Source organism: Somniosus microcephalus, chromosome 15, assembly GCF_052327205.1.
Source record: "Somniosus microcephalus isolate GS21.2 chromosome 15, FLI_Smic_1.0, whole genome shotgun sequence".
Lineage (NCBI taxonomy): Eukaryota > Metazoa > Chordata > Chondrichthyes > Squaliformes > Somniosidae > Somniosus > Somniosus microcephalus.
Window position 1 is genome coordinate 3,408,608 of NC_141001.1, and position 12,534 is coordinate 3,421,141.

Consider the following 12,534-nt stretch of genomic DNA (forward strand, 5'->3'; position numbering starts at 1 on the left):
TCAGTATGGTCGGCACCTCTGGTCTGTGCCTTAACCCCCAGCCACCTTAAACTGTCACAATCAGCTGGCAGGACTTATATGGGCAAACGACCCTGGGCCCACATCATAACGAAGGGGGTATGTCACATCACGTGACTTCACAATGGAAACCATAACAACCCAGAGGCAGGAGGGGTGGACAAAATACAACAATGTGGCACAAAATGTGCATTTGTATTTGAGAGAGCCACGGGGAGAGAGCTTGAAAACAAGTGCATTCATCTAATCCATCCAAATCTGAGCAGATCACTGGAGAGAGGATTAGGAACACTGTGTAAAGGAACAGCGTTAATCATTGGAGAGAAGGAACAGTCAGAGAGGAAAGAGACAGTCATCCAATGGGAGATTTAATTCTGACTGTGAGTGAGTGAACAAAGACAGTCTTTAATTGATAATCAGACACAGAAAGTATTTGGTTAATAAGATTGAAGAGCAGTAGTTAGAACCCGGAGCAAAGCTCAGGACCGAGCTGCTTAGAATATATCAGACAGCTCAGGGTTTTAATTCTGAAAGGACACGTGCTTTAGTGAGAGGCCATTAGTAATCTCTGTTATACTGAACTGAGCAATTTTAGCCTTCCAGTCTCAGGCCGTGGAAAGACCCCTAAAATGTCTAGCAGCGTGGAATCATTCTCAGTTGCCCTGGTGAGGATGACTGCACGGGAAGATGAAAGATGTCAGCAGAAAATCTCAAACACCCTCCATAAACTGGGGTGTCATCACCCAGAAATAGTGTTAATGACCTGCCATGACTATCTATCCCACCACACCACGCTGACAGCTCCACAGGGGGTTGTAGTATTGGAGAGCATGACAAAGATTATCAAGGACACCCTTAATCAAATGAGCCAAGCACTAGTGCAGAAAGTTATCTCTTTGGCTACACTGTGGATGACGAGGTTAACAGGAGCACAAGCTGACAGCCAGGAAGCTGCGTGCAATCTCCTGGTTGCTGTGAGCTTCAGGTTTATTAATGAAGTTGTCCAGTTGACGATGGAGAATTTCAAACAAGGGCACCTTCCGCATGTGTACATGGTGAAGACCTTGACCAAAATGTCAGCAGAAAATGTGTACGGCATGGTGCCTTTTCTCAAATCTATCTTGGGGGCCATGATTCCCGTTCTCATTGGAGTTAAAGAGGATGAGCTGAAGTCTGTATTCACCTCAGCAATGGATAGTTTTAGCAAGAGTATCCTGATCTATCTGGGAAATATGGAGAAAGCCTCAGACCCTACAGTGACTAAAAACTCTTTCTCCACCAAGATCAACATTGTCCACAATCTGTTGTTCAAGGTGTGGCTCGAGAAGGAACCCTCCCAGTTGAACATCCCAACAGTGGAAGCTCTAGGCTATGTCAGCTCCCTGCTGCCCAAGGACAGACTAGAGGAAGAGCTGCCCAAGTTAATTTTAGGCATCCTGTCTCTCTACAAGAAACAAGTGGGGCATTGCTCCATCACAGAGAGTCTGTGCCGGGTACTGGATATTGCCACAGAGATGAAGTGTCTCAGGCTGAAAACACAGATGGACAATCTGCTTAAAAATCTCCACCAGCAGATTTGTCTTTCAGTGGACTTTAATAACCAACTTGCCGTGAAGAACCACACTGAGATCCTTCACTGTTTCACAATTCTGGCCCCAGCTTACGCAGACTCATTGGTCGACTTCCTCTTACCTAAGTTAGAGAATGCTGACCAACAAATCAGAGTAGGAACACTCAGTGTACTGAGACACCTCATCAGCTCGGTCTCCTCACACTTAGAGAGGAAGAAGGGTCAGATTGTGGCTGCATTAAAACCAGTACTTCTAGACAAGAGCAGCAATCAGCAGAAGAAGCTAGTGGCCCAGGTAATATGTGCCATGGCCCAACAAGGTTACCTTGAGCCAGAAGGGGGAAAGGTAATGGTGGAATTCCTCATCCGACATTGTGCTGCATCCGTTGATTCAGGGACCCTGGTACCATTCTATCATCCAGATCAGGTTACAGATGAAGATTTAGGTACAGTATGTGAAACAGTGATGTTTATGATCACAAATACAGTGAAGATGGAGGATGTTATCTGGCCATTCTTACTGGATTGTGTCACTGTGACCCAGTATACCAAGGCTTTAGCAACAATCTGCAATTGTTTAGCACATCTGGGGAAAAAGAAATTGCAAGCCGGCAGTGAAAGGATTTTACTTACTTACAATGAAGATGCCAATTTCCCTGAAGCCCAGGCACTGCTGGCCCGACTCCTCATTGTGTCTTGTTGCCCATATCAGGGAGGAGAACGAGGAGCTGCTGCACTGAGGCTAATGCAAGTCCTGAGCTTCAATATCCACCCAGCAACAGTAACAGGGTGGGAAGAGGAGCTTCCATCATTAATGGACCATTTACTGGAGAATTCAGAGGAGTCTCTGCCCCAACAAGAATGGGAGGAGAAACTATTGCTGCTCTTGTCCAGGACACTGAATTCCATTGATGACGAGGAATGGACGGGTAAGCTGAGTGATGTAATGTGTAAACAGATCGACACCGACCATCGTTCCCCACAAGAGAAAGGCTTTCTCTATAAATCACTCGGGACAGTGCTCCGTCATGTCCCCAGTAAGAACATAAAGGAGGAGCTTCATCAAATGCTGCAGAGTGTGCAGCACAGTGAGAGGGTGGAGAGAGAGGGAGCAGCCATTGCCATTGGTTTCTGTGCCATGACCCACTTTGATGATACCCTCAGTAGCCTGGAGGAGTTTGGTCATTCCAACAGCTTGAAGAACACTAATAGTTTCTTCAATATTCGTAGGGACAAGCCTGATGTGGATCTGGATAAAGCTAAGAGCACACTGGTTCTGTGCTATGGGAACATGGCACTCTACGCACCTGAGGAACTAGTTCTGTCCAGAATCGAGACCCACATTCTGCCAGCTGTGGTTAGCCAATTCATTACAAGTGGGCAGGGGATAAAGGCTGAATCCGGGGATCTTACACTAAAGCTCAGCCTAATAAAGACCGTGACTCTGATCGCCAGATCCCTACATTCACATCACCAGAGAGCTCCCTTCAACTTTAGCAGAAAAAGGCATCTGCTGATATACATGCAGGACTTTATCGAGATTGAGCCACCAGAGCTGCTGCGGAGCCCGGTTCGACAGTTAGCCATGACTGCCTGCATGTATCTCGTACAGCTGCACACTGAATCAAACCAAGCTGACACCTCACAATTGATTCAAACCTGCCTGATCAGTACTTTCAGCTTGGTGCATTCAGAACTGGACAAGGACAAAGACACGGATAGCAATAGCAAACAGACCGCAACACTTTATACCCAAACGATGACTGCCCTGCAACAGCTTCTGAAGCAAATATTACTTCAGGACCTGTCCCCGGAAGGTCTTCAGGCCATATTCAAGCAGGTAGATGATTGGATCACGTCAACAAAGGACTATGAACGAGAGAGAGCCATGGAGACGACCTTAAAGCTGCTGGAATGTTACTTGGAGACGCTCAATGTTAACAATGTGGTGCCACTTCATAACATGGGGACTCTGATTGGACGAATGATGCCACGCTGTGCAGACCCTTCGCTACCCATTGGGCAGATGGCCATCGACAGTTTGTACATCATCCTGTCCATTCAATTATCGTATGAAAGCACCAATCAGGATCAGCATAAGGAGCAGCTAGAGGTTCTGAAATCAGTCAGAGAACAGCTAGTCAACCCTGACAGCTCAGTCCTCTTTCAAACATGCAGTCAGATCGCAGAGGTCATATCCAAGTGTTTGCCACATGACCAGCTGGGCAACTTGCTCTTCATGGTCTTCAAAGGACTGGCCGACCAACACCCCAGCTGTTCCAGTGCAGCCGCTGTCCTCATGAAAACAATCATTAAAAGACGTGGCAGTGAACTTGGGGACCAGGTCTCAGAGATACTTGATGCGTTGAGGGGTCAATTGCACTCAGTTCCCTCCGAGGTGGTGAAACTTTCAGTTCTACGCAGTATTGCCATTCTAGCCTCACACAACACACCAACAGTTGTGTCCTGGCTCCTCACTTACCCTGTTCCTTTGGACAAGTATGTCAGTGACGTATGGAGATCACTGGCAGAGGAGGCGGAATGTGCCATGAGTACAATCAGGGAGCTGCTGGATATACTGAACAAACAGTTACCATTTGGGGAAAGGAGAACCTGTCCTATTAGTGAGAACCCGACTCAATATTCAACTCTTGAATCCCTGGCTGCTGTGTGTGCTTTGTATGAGATGATAACCACACCAGAGTCGGGAGAGATTGTAATCAAATTATTCCCCCAATTATTCAGCACCCTGCTCGTCCATCACAGCTCTTCCGTCAATGTGCGTCTGCCCAAGGTTTTTCTTCCCCATCACGAATTGAAGCAGCGAGAATTCTCAGCTGAGCCTCAGACATCTAGCAGCAGAGATGTGTGTGTGAACTGTGTGGAGATGCTAATGGAGCTGCTGGATCAGTCGAACAATCAACGAGTGGTACATTTCATGGTGGAAACTGGAGGCTGGGACCAGATGATGGACGTACGCAAGTCCCACAGGGGGGTTATTCTGCTGGCCAAAGCAATGGTCCGACATGCTGGCCCTTGTCTGATTGGGATTGTAGTACAGCTCGCAGCACTGATCCTTACTGTACAAGAGTAACCAGTAAACTAAGAAAAGAATATATATAAACAATGCGAATGGAAATTTATACACTCAGGGATATACCTGTTTATACACTGTATGAATAGAACTGCGTTTATGTGGTAAACCATAAATGTATTTTGATGCTTTGGCAACATAAGATGTAACTTATCATGCCAATAAAGCGATTTGAATTGTGAATTGTGAATTGTGTCAGAAAGTCACCGTGGCTGCCTTTTTTGGAGAGCTTTTAAAATCTCCACTGGCTTCACAGCTGCAGCTCACCGACACCTTGATGAGCAGATTGATTCGATGTCTGCTGACTACTTCTTCGGTTGTCCAGTTTCTGTGTGTCAAGGGCCTGGGCAACGTTACAACTGGAGCTCCTCACAGAATAGAAAAATATTCTCGACCAGTGCTGTGTGCAATGACTGGTCTGATGGGAAGCGGGGAGAATGACAATGAGGTGCTAATGTTTGAAGTGCTGTTATGTCTCGCAAAGCATTTAGATCAGTTGAGAGCAAATACCATCAGACCCTTTGTACTGAAAATCGTCACCGGGATCCAACCATTCTTTGAGGCTAAGTGCGACAAAGTGCGGGCTGAAGCGTTTAACGTGTTGGGGAACTTAGCCAAGTGCGGAAATAGAGATCCCAAATCCTACTTCTGCCGACAGGTCCATTCGAACCTGGTTTGCTTGTTGTTGCACCTGAGTGGAAACAGCGAAGAGGTGTCTAGATCTTGTAACTCAACACTGCGTTTGGTCATCCCCCTTATTGGCTCAGCCAAGGCATGCTCAAAGATTGAGGAGTGTTTAGGGGAGCCCAGCCTGAACTACACAGAGTTCCTGAGGGACATTTCAAAACAATTCATTAAAGACTTCCCTGATAGGATCCACTCGTACGTCACCGACTGTACGTCCTTCTTCAACAACCCACAGGACCAGATCCGGGCAAATGCAGTCGCCCTTTCAGCTTTCTTTTTCCAACATCCAGAAGAATGTTCCCAACCGGCCCAGAGAGTCACCTGGTGGAACAAATATTAATTCTACAACTGAGGTCGACCTCCTTACTGATGTCAACACAGGCCCTGATCCTCCTCCACCTCCTCTTCAACACAGGCCCTGATCCTCCTCCACCTCCTCTTCAACACAGGCCCTGATCCTCCTCCACCTCCTCTTCAACACAGGCCCTGATCCTCCTCCACCTCCTCTTCAACACAGGCCCTGATCCTCCTCCACCTCCTCTTCAACACAGTGGCCCTGATCCTCCTCCACCTCCTCTTCAACACAGGCCCTGATCCTCCTCCACCTCCTCTTCAACAACAGCCCTGATCCTCCTCCACCTCCTCTTCAACACAGGCCCTGATCCTCCTCCACCTCCTCTTCAACAACAGCCCTGATCCTCCTCCACCTCCTCTTCAACAACAGCCCTGATCCTCCTCCACCTCCTCTTCAACACAGGCCCTGATCCTCCTCCACCTCCTCTTCAACAACAGCCCTGATCCTCCTCCACCTCCTCTTCAACACAGGCCCTGATCCTCCTCCACCTCCTCTTCAACACAGGCCCTGATCCTCCTCCACCTCCTCTTCAACAACAGCCCTGATCCTCCTCCACCTCCTCTTCAACACAGGCCCTGATCCTCCTCCACCTCCTCTTCAACACAGTGGCCCTGATCCTCCTCCACCTCCTCTTCAACACAGGCGCTGATCCTCCTCCACCTCCTCTTCAACACAGGCCCTGATCCTCCTCCACCTCCTCTTCAACACAGGCCCTGATCCTCCTCCACCTCCTCTTCAACACAGGCCCTGATCCTCCTCAAACTCCTCTTCAACACAGGCCCTGATCCTCCTCCACCTCCACCTCCTCTTCAACACAGGCCCTGATCCTCCTCCACCTCCACCTCCTCTTCAACACAGGCCCTGATCCTCCTCAACCTCCTCTTCAACACAGGCCCTGATCCTTCTCCACCTCCTCTTCAACAAAGTGGCCCTGATCCTCCTCCACCTCCTCTTCAACACAGGCCCTGATCCTCCTCCACCTCCACCTCCTCTTCAACACAGGCCCTGATCCTCCTCCACCTCCACCTCCTCTTCAACACAGGCCCTGATCCTCCTCCACCTCTATTGATTTCTTTGTGGGTTCAATTATGAGACATTTATGAAAGAGAATGTCTTTTAATCTAATGTTTGTTCAACTCTGGTACAGGAGACACCATGCTAGAAATCCATCTAAAACAAAACTAAAACTAAACTGCTTGTCTCTGTCACATGCCCTCTACTGGTCAGGCATAAGTAATCAATCAGGCAAATATGCTGGTAAGACATGATAATCAAACAGGCAAATAACATCACTATTTGCTGATATCATTACATCTCCCTTTCTTAAAACAAAAGTATTTTACTTTTAACTAACAACATGTTTTCTTTGTATTAATCTGTAACACTTAATGAACTTACATTATCATTATCATGATCAAGGTTTTTTAACCTTGCTTTGTGTGTTCACATGAAATATGTAAATACACTAGAACTTGAAGAAAGAATAAGATAACATTACTTCCTTCTATAACAATAGTCCTTAAATTTGCTCAATGAGTCTCTCAGGAGGCTTCACGTGTCTTGAGGATTTTCTGATTGATTGTCCTTGAATCTGAGTTGTTGCCTCAGATGATGATTTCTCAGCTGTGTGATCAGGTTGTTCAACAGTATCAGTCTTTTGACCTGCTGTGTGATCAGGTTGTTCAACAGTATCGGTCTTTTGACTTGCTGTGGCTGGTCCCATGAGAAGATCCCGACGATTTCTTCTCAGAACAGCACCCTCATCTGTCTGAATGGTGTATGATCTTGGTTGAACTTCACTCAGGACAGTTCCCTTCTGAGTCCATATGTTTGTTTTGTCTTTGAACCTTACTTGGTCACCAGTGTGGAGTTCAGGTAGGTTTTGTGTTCCTCTGTCATAGTAGTACTTTTGCTTTTCTTTCTGTTGTTCTTTGAACTTCCTCACTTTCTCCCCCTCTTTTGTTTTCAGGAGGTTCTCCGGGATGGGTAGGTTTGACCTTAGCCGACATCCCATAAGGAGTTGGGCTGGTGACTTACCACACTCGAGCGGCGTTGTGCGGTATACAAGCATGCTCTAGTAGAAGTCAGTTCCACTGTCTTTTGCCTTGTACATCAGTCTTTTCACTGTCTGGACCGATTTTTCCACTAGACCATTGGACTGTGGAAAGTGAGGACTTGACGTTGTGTGGACAAAGTCCCACTCTTTGGCAAAGTTTCGGAAACTTGCATTGTAAAACTGGGGTCTGTTGTCTGTGAAGACCTCGCTTGCCACACCATGTCTGGAGAATATGGCTTTCATACATGTTATCACAGCATCTGCAGTGGTGGTGTACAGTCTACAAACCTCTGGATACAGGGAGTAATAGTCTGTGACTACAAGATAGTCCTTCCCTTGACATACGAATAGGTCAGCGCCTACCTTCTGGTAAGGTCTGTCTGGCGCTGGGTGTGGCTTTAGTGGTTCTACTGGATTGCTTGCTCGATATTTCAGGCATATTGTGCAGTTTGACACCTCATTTGTCACATCTTGGTTGATTCGTGGCCAGTACATCACCTCTCGTGCTCTTTTCTTACACTTTTCGATTCCCAGATGTCCTCCATGGATCCTTTTTAGCATCTCTTTTCTCAGACTCTTTGGGATAACTATTTTACTTCCTTTGTAGATGATGTCTTCGACCACTGATAGTTCCACCCTGCAGTTCCAGTACTCTGCTATGTCAGGTGAGCAGTCTTGCTTCATGTTGGGCCATCCATCCAAGATGCTTTTCCTCAGTCGTCTCATTGTTTCATCTTTGTTTGTCTCAGTCTTTATGAGCTCCATTTTTGCATCTGCTATGGGCAGTGCACTTGTGATCATGTCCACGTAGGCGTTCACTTTTTCATCCATTGTGGTGTTTGTGGGCTCACTTGGGTCAACAGCTCTGGACAACGTGTCTGCTGTATACATAAGCTTACCCGGTGTGTACGCAACATTCAGTGTATAGCGTTGCAGCCTGATCATCATTCTTTGTATTCTAAGCGGACAGCTATTTAGTGGCTTTTGGAACAATGCAATCAAGGGCTTATGGTCAGTCTCTACACTGATTGCTTGTCCTGCCACAAACTGGTGAAATCTTTCACAGGCGTATGTGATGCTGAGCAGCTCCTTTTCTATTTGAGCATATCGCGTCTCTGCGTCTGTCATTGAGCGTGATGCATATGCAATAGGTTGCCAGTAGTCATATTTTTGCAGAAGAACGGCACCGAGCCCACTCTGTGATGTGTCTGATGATATCTTGATGGGTCTCGCTGGGTCATAAAACCTCAGAACTGGTTCCTCTGTGAGCAGTTTCTTTAGATCGCTCCATGACTTCTCATGCTCATGATTCCATTCCCATTCTATGTTCTTTTCAGTTAGTCTTCTCAGTGGCACCATCTTTTCTGAGAGGTTGGATATGAATTTACCCATGCAGTTGATCATTCCATTAAACCTCTGCACGTCCTTTTTGCATTGTGGCTTTGGCATATTCTCAATGGCGGACACCTTTCTGGGATCTGGTCTGATGCCCTCACTGCTAAGGATATCTCCCACGAATGTCAGTTCTGTCACCCCGAGCTGGCATTTCTCTCTATTCAGCTTCAGGTTTGTTTTCCTTGTTGCTTCCAGCACTTTTTTCAGTCTCTCGTCATGCTCAGTTCTCGTGGTTCCCCATACTATGATGTCATCCATTGATGTATCAACTCCCTCCAGAAGCTCATAGATCATATGGATAGTTTTGTGATACACTTCAGGAGCTGAGGCAATGCCAAATGGTAACCTTAGGAATCTGTATCTGCCAAATGGACTGTTGAACATGCACAATCTTGAACTTGCCTCGTCCAATTTCATCTGCCAAAATCCTGATGATGCATCTAACTTGCTGAAATACTTTGCATTTGCAAACTGTGACATGATTTCCTCACGTGTAGGAAGCTTGAAGTGCTCTCTCTTTATTGCTCTGTTTAGATCTCTTGGATCCAGGCAAATTCTGAGCTTTCCATTCTTTTTGTCCACAATGACGAGGGAACTCACCCACTCAGTTGGCTCATCTATCTTCTGAATCACGTTCAGGCTTTCCATCCTGTCCAACTCTGCCTTCAGTTGCTTTTGAAGAGCAAACGGAACTTTTCTGCATGGATGTATGACTGTTGGCATACTTTTATTTACTCTGATCGTGTGTTCTCCTGGAATGCAGCCTAGACCCTGAAATAGGTCGTTGTACTCTTTCATGAGTTCATCATAGACTGTCTCTCCTTCGCTTTCCACAACGAGGACTCTCTTTACCAGGTTCAGTCTCTCACAGGCTTTTAAACCTAGTATGGCCTGCACATCCCTTGGCACCACGATTAATGCTAGCATGTGCTCTCTGTCCTTGTGTGTCACTTTGACAATGCATCTTCCTTTCACTGGTATATCAGTACCTGAGTATCCTGTCACTTTCACTTTTATTCCATGTATCTTTGGTCTGGGTCTAATTTTCTTAAAATCTGTCTCTGATATCACATTAACTTGTGCTCCAGTATCCAATTTAAATGGAATGTGTATGTCATTCACTTTTAGTGTCAACATCCAGTCTCTTTTTTCTTTTTTTGTTTTCAGACACAACATCCACATTGAACTCCTCTATCTCGCTTTCATCTACTGTATGGACCTTGCTTTGTTGCGCTTGGTTCTTACAGCAACGGGCATAATGGTTGTTTTTGTTGCAACTATTGCATGTTTTACCATATGCTGGACACTTTTTTGGTGTATGCTGTGTACCGCATCGACTACATGACTTTCGATTGCCCCTTTCATTTTTGTTCACTGGCCACGCCTCTTTTTTCACATTGGCGCTCTTTTTGTTAAACGGTTTGTGTCCGTTCTTTCTCACTGCATCCACGTTGCAGCTACTGTCACTGAACAGCTCCTTTGCCTGCAACTTCACAGTCTCTGTAGCCCTACACAGTGCTATGGCTTTTCCCAGATCTAGATCTTGCTCTCTTAGCAGTCTTTCCCTTAGACCATTATCTGGAATACCACACACCAGTCTGTCTTTTATCAGCGAGTCTGTCAGTCCCCCAAATTCACATGTTTTGCTTCTGTTTCTCAGTTCAGTCACATACTGATCAATAGTCTCTCCCGTTTTCTGTACACATGTGAAAAATCTGTGCCTCTCAAACATCACGTTACGTTTAGGTATGCAGTAGGCCTCAAACTGTTCCATTATTTTATCTAGTTTCATTTTGTCTCCATCAGCAGCGAATGTGAAGTTATTATACACCTCCAGCGCTTCATCACCCACGACATGTAAGAACAGTGACGATTTCTTTTTATTACTTTTCTCATCAGCTCCGATTGCCGCTAAATAAAATTCCACACGTTGTTTGAATCTCCTCCAATTTTCAGCCACATTACCTGTCAACTGAAGCTTCGCCGGTGGTGTAATCCTTCCATTTTTTCACTTCATTAGCTATTCTCCAATGGTAAGCAACGATGTTCTCTTTTGGCTTGCTAATCTGTGGAGAGCTGATTTAACTTCAGATTTTTCCTCTTCATCTCTTTCAATCACTTCTGACACCATGTATTGATTTCTTTGTGGGTTCAATGACGAGAAATTTATGAAAGAGAATGTCTTTTAATCTAATGTTTGTTCAACTCTGGTTAACGTCCTTACAGGAGACACCATGCTAGAAATCCATCTAAAATGAAGCTAAAACTAAACTGCTTGTCTCTGTCACATGCCCTCTGCTGCTCAGGCATAAGTAATCAATCAGGCAAATATGCTGGTAAGACATGATAATCAAACAGGCAAATAACATCACTATTTGCTGATATCATTACAACCTCCACCTCCTCTTCAACACAGGCCCTGATCCTCCTCCACCTCCTCTTCAACACAGGCCCTGATCCTCCTGCACCTCCTCTTCAACACAGGCCCTGATCCTCCTCCACCTCCTCTTCAACACAGGCCCTGATCCTCCTGCACCTCCTCTTCAACACAGGCCGCGATCATCCTCCACCTCCTCTTCAACACAGTGGCCCTGATCCTCCTCCACCTCCTCTTCAACACAGGCCCTGATCCTCCTCCACCTCCACCTCCTCTTCAACTCAGGCCCTGATCTTCCTCGACCTCCTCTTCAACACAGGCCCTGATCCTCCTCCACCTCCTCTTCAACACTAGCCCTGATCCTCCTCCACCTCCTCTTTTTAGCAATAAATTATTGGTTGCTTCAGAAAGATGTTTTGTAAATTTCCTTATTATAAATAAAATGAAATCCTGTTTTACCGTTATAAGTATTGGTCAATCTTCAAACAGTGCAGGCCCCACTGCTATGTGAATGAGAATGAAATATCCCGAGGCTCACACATGATCCTGAATTAGTCTATGGAATTTCTCAATGAAATCAGGTTAATATTTTATTTATTTAACAGTTCCCATTCTCTAACACACAGGGTACCTTGGAACAAATTCACTGCACACACTACTGACTGGGCAGAACCCGGCCCAGTACTGGTGATTAGAACAGCGCACTCGCTCTGTGCAGGTATTTCACAGGCTGAATTTCCTGCCCACCCTCTATCGCGGTGCTGGTCAGTCGGTACACTTGTTCACACTGAGCTGTGGCCCAATGTGGTGCACTGGGACATTAACATGGTCTAGTCACAACCCGCAGTGCAGGTCCCTCCCCTGGCAGGGCCATGATCCAGCAAACGCAGTTGGGGAGGTAGGGGTGGGAGAGAAAGAGAGCAACCGCAACTCCCGAAAGAGGAAACATATCTCCCAAAAGAGAGAAACACATCTCCCAAAA

The 12,534-nt window shown here is 46.1% G+C and overlaps 1 pseudogene; it reads left to right on the forward strand.

Annotated features, from left to right (window-relative positions):
• The first annotated feature begins 647 nt into the window (after positions 1-647).
• LOC147106504 (maestro heat-like repeat-containing protein family member 1 pseudogene) lies at positions 648-5,709 on the forward strand (annotated as a pseudogene).
• The last annotated feature ends 6,825 nt before the right edge of the window (positions 5,710-12,534 follow it).